Source organism: Pseudophryne corroboree, unplaced genomic scaffold (assembly GCF_028390025.1).
Source record: "Pseudophryne corroboree isolate aPseCor3 unplaced genomic scaffold, aPseCor3.hap2 scaffold_297, whole genome shotgun sequence".
Classification (NCBI taxonomy): Eukaryota; Metazoa; Chordata; class Amphibia; order Anura; family Myobatrachidae; genus Pseudophryne; species Pseudophryne corroboree.
Genome location: NW_026969640.1, coordinates 376,134 through 392,574, shown reverse-complemented (window position 1 = coordinate 392,574; position 16,441 = coordinate 376,134).

The following is a 16,441-nucleotide window of genomic DNA, read 5'->3' as shown; positions in this document are numbered from 1 at the left end:
ATTATTGACTTTTTAAAGCAGGGCTGGCCAAACCAGTCCTCGAGATCTACTAACAGTTCACATTTTCTAGACTACCTAGCTGGTGCACAGGTGTAGTCATTACTAATTAAGATGTGCTGCATTCATTCCTAACTGACCATTCTACAGATCTCCAGGAGGCCTGGAAAACATGAACTGTTGGTAGATCTCGAGGACCGGTTTGGCCAGCCCTGTTTTAAAGTTTTTCTAGGAAACGTTTTAGATGAATGCTTATTAGCCTTTGTCAGTATGGACTTTTGCAAAGTGTCTCTGTGGCGCAATCAGTTAGTATATACGGCTATTAACCAAAAGGTTGGTGGTTAAATCCCACCCAGGGACCTAATTGACCTTGTTATCAGATTTTGGTGATCTTTAAGTAGACAAGTCAAAATTTCAAACCCCCTGTTATGGTGTAGGGTACCTGGCCTTCTCTGATGTAATCAGAGTTAGATTTGATTCAGTGATTTTATAAAAACAGCTAGGAAGCACAATTTAGCAGTGGGTTGCAGAGAAAAAAAAATATGCTGGCAGAAAAATCCAATTGAGTGATTAAACAGCTCTTTATTTTCTGGCTTTATTTTTATGCTAACAAATTTGTTCTCTGAAAAGTGTCCACAAAGCCAAGTCTCTGATTAACACCTTTGTAGGGATGGTTTTTCACCTATTACTAAATTAAACTTGCTTCATTGGAAAGGCAGCAAGATGTATCCTCATTTCAATGTCTACTGAAATAATACAGGTTGACACCAGGAAACATTAACGCCACTGCATCTTTGCTGCTTTCTCATGTGGAAGTCTGTTTAATGTGAAAACAAGGTGATATCTAATTAGCACACAGGTAAGGAATTAAGAAAATCTTTATTTAAGGGTGAAGATGTTTCTCACAAAATTGTTGACCCAATGCATCATTGAAATTCAAGCTGGAAAGATGATTTTAATATATCACTTGTACATTTTGTATTGCTCTTCTGGTGACAATGTAGTTTGTTTTTGTCAATTACCATTTTAATAATAGGGTAAAGAAAATGAAGTGGATTTTTGAAAGAAAACTATACTGTCAATATACTATTAAAACAAATTAAAATGGTAAAAGTTACTGTACTTTAAGTAAAAATAAAAGAGCCAAAATATCAATCCCAGTTTTGGATTACTTTAATTAACAAACAAAAAAATGCATATAGCAGAGGATAGTTTCAATCTGCCTACCTCTGGGTTATGGGCCCAGCATGCTTCCATTGCTGTACTCTGCGGCACATGTAAGTGCAAGAGATCCTGAAGCACTCACTCATCATGGGAAAGTACCAATGTGTTTCTTCGTTGGTTGATAGAAGAAACATCTTACAAAAACTCTCCAGATCATTGACTTTTTTAAGTTTTTCTAGGAAACGTTTTAGATGAATGCTTATTAGCCTTTGTCAGTATGGACTTTTGCAAAATGTCTCTGTGGCGCAATCAGTTAGTATGTACGGCTATTAACCATAAGGTTGGTGGTTCAATCCCACCCAGGGACCTAATTGACCTTGTTATCAGATTTTGGTGATCTTTAAGTAGACAAGTCAAAATTTCAAACCCCCTGTTATGGTGTAGGGTACCTGGCCTTCTCTGATGTAATCAGAGTTAGATTTGATTCAGTGATTTTATAAAAACAGCTAGGAAGCACAATTTAGCAGTGGGTTGCAGAGAAAAAAAATATGCTGGCAGAAAAATCCAATTGAGTGATTAAACAGCTCTTCATTTTCTGGCTTTATTTTTATGCTAACAAATTTGTTCTCTGAAAAGTGTCCACAAAGCCAAGTCTCTGATTAACACCTTTGTAAGGATGGTTTTTCACCTATTACTAAATTAAACTTGCTTCATTGGAAAGGCAGCAAGATGCATCCTCATTTCAATGTCTACTGAAATAATACAAGTTGACACCAGGAAACATTAACGCCACTGCATCCTTGCTGCTTTCTCATGTGGAAGTCTGTTTAATATGAAAACAAGGTGATATCTAATTAGCACACAGGTAAGGAATTAAGAAAATATTTAAGGGTGAAGATGTTTCTCACAAAATCGTTGCCCCAATGCATCATTGAAATTCAAGCTGGAAATATGATTTTAATATATCACTTGTACATTTTGTATTGCTCTTCTGGTGACAATGTAGTTTGTTTTTGTCAATTACCATTTTAATAATAGGGTAAAGAAAATGAAGTGGATTTTTGAAAGAAAACAATACTGTCAATATACTATTAAAACAAATTAAAATGGTAAAAGTTATTGTACTTTAAGTAAAAATAAAAGAGACAGAATATCAATACCAGTTTTAGATTACTTTAATTAACAAAAAAAAAAATGCATATAGCAGAGGATAGTTTCAATCTGCCTACCTCTGGGTTATGGGCCCAGCATGCTTCCATTGCAGTACTCTGCTGCACATGTAAGTTCAAGAGATCCTGAAGCACTCACTCATCATGGGAAAGTACCAATGTGTTTCTTCGTTGGTTGATGGAAGAAACATCTTACAAAAACTCTCCAGATTATTGACTTTTTAAAGTTTTTCTAGGAAACGTTTTAGATGAATGCTTATTAGCCTTTGTCAGTATGGACTTTTGCAAAGTGTCTCTGTGGCGCAATCAGTTAGTATGTACGGCTATTAACCAAAAGGTTGGTGGTTTAATCCCACCCAGGGACCTAATTGACCTTGTTATCAGATTTTGGTGATCTTTAAGTAGACAAGTCAAAATTTCAAACCCCCTGTTATGGTGTAGGGTACCTGGCCTTCTCTGATGTAATCAGAGTTAGATTTGATTCAGTGATTTTATAAAAACAGCTAGGAAGCACAATTTAGCAGTGGGTTGCAGAGAAAAAAAATATGCTGGCAGAAAAATCCAATTGAGTGATTAAACAGCTCTTTATTTTCTGGCTTTATTTTTATGCTAACAAATTTGTTTTCTGAAAAGTGTCCACAAAGCCAAGTCTCTGATTAACACCTTTGTAAGGATGGTTTTTCACCTATTACTAAATTAAACTTGCTTCATTGGAAAGGTAGCAAGATGCATCCTCATTTCAATGTCTACTAAAATAATACAGGTTGACACCAGGAAACATTAACGCCACTGCATCCTTGCAGCTTTCTCATGTGGAAGTCTGTTTAATGTGAAAACAAGGTGATATCTAATTAGCACACAGGTAAGGAATTAAGAAAATCTTTATTTAAGGGTGAAGATGTTTCTCACAAAATCGTTGCCCCAATGCATCATTGAAATTCAAGCTGGAAAGATGATTTTAATATATCACTTGTAGATTTTGTATTGCTCTTCTGGTGACAATGTAGTTTGTTTTTGTCAATTACCATTTTAATAATAGGGTAAAGAAAATTAAGTGGATTTTTGAAAGAAAACAATACTGTCAATATACTATTAAAACAAATTAAAATGGTAAAAGTTATTGTACTTTAAGTAAAAATAAAAGAGACAAAATATCAATCCCAGTTTTGGATTACTTTAATTAACAAACAAAAAAATGCATATAGCAGAGGATAGTTTCAATCTGCCTACCTCTGGGTTATGGGCCCAGCATGCTTCCATTGCTGTACTCTGCTGCACATGTAAGTGCAAGAGATCCTGAAGCACTCACTCATCATGGGAAAGTACCAATGTGTTTCTTCGTTGGTTGATAGAAGAAACATCTTACAAAAACTCTCCAGATTATTGACTTTTTTAAGTTTTTCTAGGAAACGTTTTAGATGAATGCTTATTAGCATTTGTCAGTATGTACTTTTGCAAAGTGTCTCTGTGGCGCAATCAGTTAGTGTGTACGGCTATTAACCAAAAGGTTGGTGGTTCAATCCCACCCAGGGACGTAATTGACCTTGTTATCAGATTTTGGTGATCTTTAAGTAGACAAGTCAAATTTTATACCCCCTGTTATGGTGTAGGGTACCGGGCCTTCTCTGATGTAATCAGAGTTAGATTTGATTCAGTGATTTTATAAAAACATCTAGGAAGCACAATTTAGCAGTGGGTTGCAGAGAAAAAGAAATATGCTGGCAAAAAAATCAAATTGCGTGATTAAACAGCTCTTCATTTTCTGGCTTTATTTTTATGCTAACAAATTTGTTCTCTGAAAAGTGTCCACAAAGCCAAGTCTCTGATTAACACCTTTGTAGGGATGGTTTTTCACCTATTACTAAATTAAACTTGCTTCATTGGAAAGGCAGCAAGATGTATCCTCATTTCAATGTCTACTGAAATAATACAGGTTGACACCAGGAAACATTAACGCCACTGCATCCTTGCTGCTTTCTCATGTGGAAGTCTGTTTAATGTGAAAACAAGGTGATATCTAATTAGCACACAGGTAAGGAATTAAGAAAATCTTTATTTAAGGGTGAAGATGTTTCTCACAAAATTGTTGACCCAATGCATCATTGAAATTCAAGCTGGAAAGATGATTTTAATATATCACTTGCACATTTTGTATTGCTCTTCTGGTGACAATGTAGTTTGTGTTTGTCAATTACCATTTTAATAATAGGGTAAAGAAAATGAAGTGGATTTTTGAAAGAAAACAATACTGTCAATATACTATTAAAACAAATTAAAATGGTAAAAGTTATTGTACTTTAAGTAAAAATAAAAGAGACAAAATATCAATCCCAGTTTTGGATTACTTTAATTAACAAAAAAAATGCATATAGCAGAGGATAGTTTCAATCTGCCTACCTCTGGGTTATGGGCCCAGCATGCTTCCATTGCAGTACTCTGCTGCACATGTAAGTGCAAGAGATCCTGAAGCACTCACTCATCATGGGAAAGTACCAATGTGTTTCTTCGTTGGTTGATGGAAGAAACATCTTACAAAAACTCTCCAGATTATTGACTTTTTAAAGTTTTTCTAGGAAACGTTTTAGATGAATGCTTATTAGCCTTTGTCAGTATGGACTTTTGCAAAGTGTCTCTGTGGCGCAATCAGTTAGTATGTACGGCTATTAACCATAAGGTTGGTGGTTCAATCCCACCCAGGGACCTAATTGACCTTGTTATCAGATTTTGGTGATCTTTAAGTAGACAAGTCAAAATTTCAAACCCCCTGTTATGGTGTAGGGTACCTGGCCTTCTCTGATGTAATCAGAGTTAGATTTGATTCAGTGATTTTATAAAAAGAGCTAGGAAGCACAATTTAGCAGTGGGTTGCAGAGAAAAAAAATATGCTGGCAGAAAAATCCAATTGAGTGATTAAACAGCTCTTTATTTTCTGGCTTTATTTTTATGCTAACAAATTTGTTCTCTGAAAAGTGTCCACAAAGCCAAGTCTCTGATTAACACGTTTGTAAGGATGGTTTTTCACCTATTACTAAATTAAACTTGCTTCATTGGAAAGGCAGCAAGATGCATCCTCATTTCAATGTCTACTGAAATAATACAAGTTGACACCAGGAAACATTAACGCCACTGCATCCTTGCTGCTTTCTCATGTGGAAGTCTGTTTAATATGAAAACAAGGTGATATCTAATTAGCACACAGGTAAGGAATTAAGAAAATCTTTATTTAAGGGTGAAGATGTTTCTCACAAAATCGTTGCCCCAATGCATCATTGAAATTCAAGCTGGAAAGATGATTTTAATATATCACTTGTACATTTTGTATTGCTCTTCTGGTGACAATGTAGTTTGTTTTTGTCAATTACCATTTTAATAATAGGGTAAAGAAAATGAAGTGGATTTTTGAAAGAAAACAATACTGTCAATATACTATTAAAACAAATTAAAATGGTAAAAGTTATTGTACTTTAAGTAAAAATAAAAGAGACAGAATATCAATCCCAGTTTTGGATTACTTTAATTAACACAAAAAAATGCATATAGCAGAGGATAGTTTCAATCTGCCTACCTCTGGGTTATGGGCCCAGCATGCTTCCATTGCTGTACTCTGCTGCACATGTAAGTGCAAGAGATCCTGAAGCACTCACTCATCATGGGAAAGTACCAATGTGTTTCTTCGTTGGTTGATGGAAGAAACATCTTACAAAAACTCTCCAGATTATTGACTTTTTAAAGTTTTTCTAGGAAACGTTTTAGATGAATGCTTATTAGCCTTTGTCAGTATGGAATTTTGCAAAGTGTCTCTGTGGCGCAATCAGTTAGTATGTACGGCTATTAACCAAAAGGTTGGTGGTTCAATCCCACCCAGGGACCTAATTGACCTTGTTATCAGATTTTGGTGATCTTTAAGTAGACTAGTCAAAATTTCAAACCCCCTTGTTATGGTGTAGGGTACCTGGCCATCTCTGATGTAATCAGAGTTAGATTTGATTCAGTGATTTTATAAAAACAACTAGGAAGCACAATTTAGCAGTGGGTTGCAGAGAAAAAAAATATGCTGGCAGAAAAATCCAATTGAGTGATTAAACAGCTCTTTATTTTCTGGCTTTATTTTTATGCTAACAAATTTGTTCTCTGAAAAGTGTCCACAAAGCCAAGTCTCTGATTAACACCTTTGTAAGGATGGTTTTTCACCTATTACTAAATTAAACTTGCTTCATTGGAAAGGCAGCAAGATGCATCCTCATTTCAATGTCTACTGAAATAATACAAGTTGACACCAGGAAACATTAACGCCACTGCATCCTTGCTGCTTTCTCATGTGGAAGTCTGTTTAATGTGAAAACAAGGTGATATCTAATTAGCACACAGGTAAGGAATTAAGAAAATCTTTATTTAAGGGTGAAGATGTTTCTCACAAAATTGTTGACCCAATGCATCATTGAAATTCAAGCTGGAAAGATGATTTTAATATATCACTTGTACATTTTGTATTGCTCTTCTGGTGACAATGTAGTTTGTTTTTGTCAATTACCATTTTAATAATAGGGTAAAGAAAATGAAGTGGATTTTTGAAAGAAAACAATACTGTCAATATACTATTAAAACAAATTAAAATGGTAAAAGTTATTGTACTTTAAGTAAAAATAAAAGAGCCAAAATATCAATCCCAGTTTTGGATTACTTTAATTAACAAACAAAAAAATGCATATAGCAGAGGATAGTTTCAATCTGCCTACCTCTGGGTTATGGGCCCAGCATGCTTCCATTGCTGTACTCTGCTGCACATGTAAGTGCAAGAGATCCTGAAGCACTCACTCATCATGGGAAAGTACCAATGTGTTTCTTCGTTGGTTGATGGAAGAAACATCTTACAAAAACTCTCCAGATTATTGACTTTTTAAAGTTTTTCTAGGAAACGTTTTAGATGAATGCTTATTAGCCTTTGTCAGTATGGAATTTTGCAAAGTGTCTCTGTGGCGCAATCAGTTAGTATGTACGGCTATTAACCAAAAGGTTGGTGGTTCAATCCCACCCAGGGACCTAATTGACCTTGTTATCAGATTTTGGTGATCTTTAAGTAGACTAGTCAAAATTTCAAACCCCCTTGTTATGGTGTAGGGTACCTGGCCTTCTCTGATGTAATCAGAGTTAGATTTGATTCAGTGATTTTATAAAAACAACTAGGAAGCACAATTTAGCAGTGGGTTGCAGAGAAAAAAAATATGCTGGCAGAAAAATCCAATTGAGTGATTAAACAGCTCTTTATTTTCTGGCTTTATTTTTATGCTAACAAATTTGTTCTCTGAAAAGTGTCCACAAAGCCAAGTCTCTGATTAACACCTTTGTAAGGATGGTTTTTCACCTATTACTAAATTAAACTTGCTTCATTGGAAAGGCAGCAAGATGCATCCTCATTTCAATGTCTACTGAAATAATACAAGTTGACACCAGGAAACATTAACGCCACTGCATCCTTGCTGCTTTCTCATGTGGAAGTCTGTTTAATGTGAAAACAAGGTGATATCTAATTAGCACACAGGTAAGGAATTAAGAAAATCTTTATTTAAGGGTGAAGATGTTTCTCACAAAATTGTTGACCCAATGCATCATTGAAATTCAAGCTGGAAAGATGATTTTAATATATCACTTGTACATTTTGTATTGCTCTTCTGGTGACAATGTAGTTTGTTTTTGTCAATTACCATTTTAATAATAGGGTAAAGAAAATGAAGTGGATTTTTGAAAGAAAACAATACTGTCAATATACTATTAAAACAAATTAAAATGGTAAAAGTTATTGTACTTTAAGTAAAAATAAAAGAGCCAAAATATCAATCCCAGTTTTGGATTACTTTAATTAACAAACAAAAAAATGCATATAGCAGAGGATAGTTTCAATCTGCCTACCTCTGGGTTATGGGTCCAGCATGCTTCCATTGCTGTACTCTGCTGCACATGTAAGTGCAAGAGATCCTGAAGCACTCACTCATCATGGGAAAGTACCAATGGGTTTCTTCGTTGGTTGATAGAAGAAACATCTTACAAAAACTCTCCAGATTATTGACTTTTTTAAGTTTTTCTAGGAAACGTTTTAGATGAATGCTTTTTATCATTTGTCAGTATGTACTTTTGCAAAGTGTCTCTGTGGCGCAATCAGTTAGTGTGTACGGCTATTAACCAAAAGGTTGGTGGTTCAATCCCACCCAGGGACGTAATTGACCTTGTTATCAGATTTTGGTGATCTTTAAGTAGACAAGTGAAATTTCATACCCCCTTTTATGGTGTAGGGTACCTGGCCTTCTCTGATGTAATCAGAGTTAGATTTGATTCAGTGATTTTATAAAAACATCTAGGAAGCACAATTTAGCAGTGGGTTGCAGAGAAAAACAAAATATGCTGGCAAAAAAATCAAATTGCGTGATTAAACAGCTCTTCATTTTCAGGCTTTATTTTTATGCTAACTAATTTGTTCTCTGAAAAGTGTCCACAAAGCCAAGTCTCTGATTAACACCTTTGTAGGGATGGTTTTTCACCTATTACTAAATTAAACTGGCTTCATTGGAAAGGCAGCAAGATGTATCCTCATTTCAATGTCTACTGAAATAATACAGGTTGACACCAGGAAACATTAACGCCACTGCATCCTTGCTGCTTTCTCATGTGGAAGTCTGTTTAATGTGAAAACAAGGTGATATCTAATTAGCACACAGGTAAGGAATTAAGAAAATCTTTATTTAAGGGTGAAGATGTTTCTCACAAAATTGTTGACCCAATGCATCATTGAAATTCAAGCTGGAAAGATGATTTTAATATATCACTTGTACATTTTGTATTGCTCTTCTGGTGACAATGTAGTTTGTTTTTGTCAATTACCATTTTAATAATAGGGTAAAGAAAATGAAGTGGATTTTTGAAAGAAAACAATACTGTCAATATACTATTAAAACAAATTAAAATGGTAAAAGTTATTGTACTTTAAGTAAAAATAAAAGAGACAAAATATCAATCCCAGTTTTGGATTACTTTAATTAACAAAAAAAAATGCATATAGCAGAGGATAGTTTCAATCTGCCTACCTCTGGGTTATGGGCCCAGCATGCTTCCATTGCAGTACTCTGCTGCACATGTAAGTGCAAGAGATCCTGAAGCACTCACTCATCATGGGAAAGTACCAATGTGTTTCTTCGTTGGTTGATGGAAGAAACATCTTACAAAAACTCTCCAGATTATTGACTTTTTAAAGTTTTTCTAGGAAACGTTTTAGATGAATGCTTATTAGCCTTTGTCAGTATGGACTTTTGCAAAGTGTCTCTGTGGCGCAATCAGTTAGTATGTATGGCTATTAACCATAAGGTTGGTGGTTCAATCCCACCCAGGGACCTAATTGACCTTGTTATCAGATTTTGGTGATCTTTAAGTAGACAAGTCAAAATTTCAAACCCCCTGTTATGGTGTAGGGTACCTGGCCTTCTCTGATGTAATCAGAGTTAGATTTGATTCAGTGATTTTATAAAAACAGCTAGGAAGCACAATTTAGCAGTGGGTTGCAGAGAAAAAAAAAATGCTGGCAGAAAAATCCAATTGAGTGATTAAACAGCTCTTCATTTTCTGGCTTTATTTTTATGCTAACAAATTTGTTCTCTGAAAAGTGTCCACAAAGCCAAGTCTCTGATTAACACCTTTGTAAGGATGGTTTTTCACCTATTACTAAATTAAACTTGCTTCATTGGAAAGGCAGCAAGATGCATCCTCATTTCAATGTCTACTGAAATAATACAAGTTGACACCAGGAAACATTAACGCCACTGCATCCTTGCTGCTTTCTCATGTGGAAGTCTGTTTAATATGAAAACAAGGTGATATCTAATTAGCACACAGGTAAGGAATTAAGAAAATCTTTATTTAAGGGTGAAGATGTTTCTCACAAAATCGTTGCCCCAATGCGTCATTGAAATTCAAGCTGGAAAGATGATTTTAATATATCACTTGTACATTTTGTATTGCTCTTCTGGTGACAATGTAGTTTGTTTTTGTCAATTACCATTTTAATAATAGGGTAAAGAAAATGAAGTGGATTTTTGAAAGAAAACAATACTGTCAATATACTATTAAAACAAATTAAAATGGTAAAAGTTATTGTACTTTAAGTAAAAATAAAAGAGACAAAATATCAATCCCAGTTTTGGATTACTTTAATTAACAAAAAAAAATGCATATAGCAGAGGATAGTTTCAATCTGCCTACCTCTGGGTTATGGGCCCAGCATGCTTCCATTGCAGTACTCTGCTGCACATGTAAGTGCAAGAGATCCTGAAGCACTCACTCATCATGGGAAAGTACCAATGTGTTTCTTCGTTGGTTGATGGAAGAAACATCTTACAAAAACTCTCCAGATTATTGACTTTTTAAAGTTTTTCTAGGAAACGTTTTAGATGAATGCTTATTAGCCTTTGTCAGTATGGACTTTTGCAAAGTGTCTCTGTGGCGCAATCAGTTAGTATGTACGGCTATTAACCATAAGGTTGGTGGTTCAATCCCACCCAGGGACCTAATTGACCTTGTTATCAGATTTTGGTGATCTTTAAGTAGACAAGTCAAAATTTCAAACCCCCTGTTATGGTGTAGGGTACCTGGCCTTCTCTGATGTAATCAGAGTTAGATTTGATTCAGTGATTTTATAAAAACAGCTAGGAAGCACAATTTAGCAGTGGGTTGCAGAGAAAAAAAATATGCTGGCAGAAAAATCCAATTGAGTGATTAAACAGCTCTTCATTTTCTGGATTTATTTTTATGCTAACAAATTTGTTCTCTGAAAAGTGTCCACAAAGCCAAGTCTCTGATTAACACCTTTGTAAGGATGGTTTTTCACCTATTACTAAATTAAACTTGCTTCATTGGAAAGGCAGCAAGATGCATCCTCATTTCAATGTATACTAAAATAATACAAGTTGACACCAGGAAACATTAACGCCACTGCATCCTTGCTGCTTTCTCATGTGGAAGTCTGTTTAATATGAAAACAAGGTGATATCTAATTAGCACACAGGTAAGGAATTAAGAAAATCTTTATTTAAGGGTTTAAGGGTGAAGATGAGACATTGAAATGAGGATACATCTTGCTGCCTTTCCAATGAAGCAAGTTTAGTTTAGTAATAGGTGAAAAACCATCCTTACAAAGGTGTTAATCAGAGACTTGGCTTTGTGGACACTTTTCAGAGAACAAATTTGTTAGCATAAAAATAAAGCCAGAAAATAAAGAGCTGTTTAATCGCTCAATTGGATTTTTCTGCCAGCATATTTTTTTTCTCTGCAACCCACTGCTAAATTGTGCTTCCTAGCTGTTTTTATAAAATCACTGAATCAAATCTAACTCTGATTACATCAGAGAAGGCCAGGTACCCTACACCATAACAGGGGGTTTGAAATTTTGACTTGTCTACTTAAAGATCACCAAAATCTGATAACAAGGTCAATTAGGTCCCTGGGTGGGATTGAACCACCAACCTTTTGGTTAATAGCCGTACATACTAACTGATTGCGCCACAGAGACACTTTGAAAAAGTCCATACTGACAAAGGCTAATAAGCATTCATCTAAAACGTTTCCTAGAAAAACTTTAAAAAGTCAATAATCTGGAGAGTTTTTGTAAGATGTTTCTTCCATCAACCAACGAAGAAACACATTGGTACTTTCCCATGATGAGTGAGTGCTTCAGGATCTCTTGAACTTACATGTGCAGCAGAGTACTGCAATGGAAGCATGCTGGGCCCATAACCCAGAGGTAGGCAGATTGAAACTATCCTCTGCTATATGCATTTTTTTTTTGTTAATTAAAGTAATCCAAAACTGGGATTGATATTTTGTCTCTTTTATTTTTACTTAAAGTACAATAACTTTTACCATTTTAATTTGTTTTAATAGTATATTGACAGTATTGTTTTCTTTCAAAAATCCACTTCATTTTCTTTACCCTATTATTAAAATGGTAATTGACAAAAACAAACTACATTGTCACCAGAAGAGCAATACAAAATGTACAAGTGATATATTAAAATCATATTTCCAGCTTGAATTTCAATGATGCATTGGGGCAACGATTTTGTGAGAAACATCTTCACCCTTAAATAAAGATTTTCTTAATTCCTTACCTGTGTGCTAATTAGATATCACCTTGTTTTCATATTAAACAGACTTCCACATGAGAAAGCAGCAAGGATGCAGTGGCGTTAATGTTTCCTGGTGTCAACTTGTATTATTTTAGTAGACATTGAAATGAGGATGCATCTTGCTGCCTTTCCAATGAAGCAAGTTTAATTTAGTAATAGGTGAAAAACCATCCTTACAAAGGTGTTAATCAGAGACTTGGCTTTGTGGACACTTTTCAGAGAACAAATTTGTTAGCATAAAAATAAAGCCAGAAAATGAAGAGCTGTTTAATCACTCAATTGGATTTTTTTGCCAGCATATTTTTTTTCTCTGCAACCCACTGCTAAATTGTGCTTCCTAGCTGTTTTTATAAAATCACTGAATCAAATCTAACTCTGATTACATCAGAGAAGGCCAGGTACCCTACACCATAACAGGGGGTTTGAAATTTTGACTTGTCTACTTAAAGATCACCAAAATCTGATAACAAGGTCAATTAGGTCCCTGGGTGGGATTGAACCACCAACCTTATGGTTAATAGCCATACATATTAACTGATTGCGCCACAGAGACACTTTGCAAAAGTCCATACTGACAAAGGCTAATAAGCATTCATCTAAAACGTTTCCTAGAAAAACTTTAAAAAGTCAATAATCTGGAGAGTTTTTGTAAGATGTTTCTTCCATCAACCAACGAAGAAACACATTGGTACTTTCCCATGATGAGTGAGTGCTTCAGGATCTCTTGCACTTACATGTGCAGCAGAGTACTGCAATGGAAGCATGCTGGGCCCATAACCCAGAGGTAGGCAGATTGAAACTATCCTCTGCTATATGCATTTTTTTTTGTTAATTAAAGTAATCCAAAACTGGGATTGATATTTTGTCTCTTTTATTTTTACTTAAAGTACAATAACCTTTACCATTTTAATTTGTTTTAATAGTATATTGACAGTATTGTTTTCTTTCAAAAATCCACTTCATTTTCTTTACCCTATTATTAAAATGGTAATTGACAAAAACAAACTACATTGTCACCAGAAGAGCAATACAAAATGTACAAGTGATATATTAAAATCATCTTTCCAGCTTGAATTTCAATGTTGCATTGGGTGAACAATTTTGTGAGAAACATCTTCACCCTTAAATAAAGATTTTCTTAATTCCTTACCTGTGTGCTAATTAGATATCACCTTGTTTTCACATTAAACAGACTTCCACATGAGAAAGCAGCAAGGATGCAGTGGCGTTAATGTTTCCTGGTGTCAACCTGTATTATTTCAGTAGACATTGAAATGAGGATACATCTTGCTGCCTTTCCAATGAAGCAAGTTTAATTTAGTAATAGGTGAAAAACCATCCCTACAAAGGTGTTAATCAGAGACTTGGCTTTGTGGACACTTTTCAGAGAACAAATTTGTTAGCATAAAAATAAAGCCAGAAAATGAAGAGCTGTTTAATCACGCAATTTGATTTTTTTGCCAGCATATTTCTTTTTCTCTGCAACCCACTGCTAAATTGTGCTTCCTAGATGTTTTTATAAAATCACTGAATCAAATCTAACTCTGATTACATCAGAGAAGGCCAGGTACCCTACACCATAACAGGGGGTATGAAATTTGACTTGTCTACTTAAAGATCACCAAAATCTGATAACAAGGTCAATTACGTCCCTGGGTGGGATTGAACCACCAACCTTTTGGTTAATAGCCGTACACACTAACTGATTGCGCCACAGAGACACTTTGCAAAAGTCCATACTGACAAATGCTAATAAGCATTCATCTAAAACGTTTCCTAGAAAAACTTAAAAAAGTCAATAATCTGGAGAGTTTTTGTAAGATGTTTCTTCTATCAACCAACGAAGAAACACATTGGTACTTTCCCATGATGAGTGAGTGCTTCAGGATCTCTTGCACTTACATGTGCAGCAGAGTACAGCAATGGAAGCATGCTGGGCCCATAACCCAGAGGTAGGCAGATTGAAACTATCCTCTGCTATATGCATTTTTTTGTTTGTTAATTAAAGTAATCCAAAACTGGGATTGATATTTTGTCTCTTTTATTTTTACTTAAAGTACAATAACTTTTACCATTTTAATTTGTTTTAATAGTATATTGACAGTATTGTTTTCTTTCAAAAATCCACTTAATTTTCTTTACCCTATTATTAAAATGGTAATTGACAAAAACAAACTACATTGTCACCAGAAGAGCAATACAAAATGTACAAGTGATATATTAAAATCATCTTTCCAGCTTGAATTTCAATGATGCATTGGGGCAACGATTTTGTGAGAAACATCTTCACCCTTAAATAAAGATTTTCTTAATTCCTTACCTGTGTGCTAATTAGATATCACCTTGTTTTCACATTAAACAGACTTCCACATGAGAAAGCAGCAAGGATGCAGTGGCGTTAATGTTTCCTGGTGTCAACCTGTATTATTTCAGTAGACATTGAAATGAGGATGCATCTTGCTGCCTTTCCAATGAAGCAAGTTTAATTTAGTAATAGGTGAAAAACCATCCTTACAAAGGTGTTAATCAGAGACTTGGCTTTGTGGACACTTTTCAGAGAACAAATTTGTTAGCATAAAAATAAAGCCAGAAAATAAAGAGCTGTTTAATCACTCAATTGGATTTTTCTGCCAGCATATTTTTTTTCTCTGCAACCCACTGCTAAATTGTGCTTCCTAGCAGTTTTTATAAAATCACTGAATCAAATCTAACTCTGATTACATCAGAGAAGGCCAGGTACCCTACACCATAACAGGGGGTTTGAAATTTTGACTTGTCTACTTAAAGATCACCAAAATCTGATAACAAGGTCAATTAGGTCCCTGGGTGAGATTGAACCACCAACCTTTTGGTTAATAGCCGTACACACTAACTGATTGCGCCACAGAGACACTTTTCAAAAAGTACATACTGACAAATGCTAATAAGCATTCATCTAAAACGTTTCCTAGAAAAACTTAAAAAAGTCAATAATCTGGAGAGTTTTTGTAAGATGTTTCTTCTATCAACCAACGAAGAAACACATTGGTACTTTCCCATGATGAGTGAGTGCTTCAGGATCTCTTGCACTTACATGTGCAGCAGAGTACAGCAATGGAAGCATGCTGGGCCCATAACCCAGAGGTAGGCAGATTGAAACTATCCTCTGCTATATGCTTTTTTTTGTTTGTTAATTAAAGTAATCCAAAACTGGGATTGATATTTTGGCTCTTTTATTTTTACTTAAAGTACAATAACTTTTACCATTTTAATTTGTTTTAGTAGTATATTGACAGTATTGTTTTCTTTCAAAAATCCACTTCATTTTCTTTACCCTATTATTAAAATGGTAATTGACAAAAACAAACTACATTGTCACCAGAAGAGCAATACAAAATGTACAAGTGATATATTAAAATCATCTTTCCAGCTTGAATTTCAATGTTGCATTGGGTCAACAATTTTGTGAGAAACATCTTCACCCTTAAATAAAGATTTTCTTAATTCCTTACCTGTGTGCTAATTAGATATCACCTTGTTTTCACATTAAACAGACTTCCACATGAGAAAGCAGCAAGGATGCAGTGGCGTTAATGTTTCCTGGTGTCAACTTGTATTATTTCAGTAGACATTGAAATGAGGATGCATCTTGCTGCCTTTCCAATGAAGCAAGTTTAATTTAGTAATAGGTGAAAAACCATCCTTACAAAGGTGTTAATCAGAGACTTGGCTTTGTGGACACTTTTTAGAGAACAAATTTGTTAGCATAAAAATAAAGCCAGAAAATAAAGAGCTGTTTAATCACTCAATTGGATTTTTCTGCCAGCATATTTTTTTTCTCTGCAACCCACTGCTAAATTGTGCTTCCTAGCTGTTTTTATAAAATCACTGAATCAAATCTAACTCTGATTACATCAGAGAAGGCCAGGTACCCTACACCATAACAGGGGGTTTGAAATTTTGACT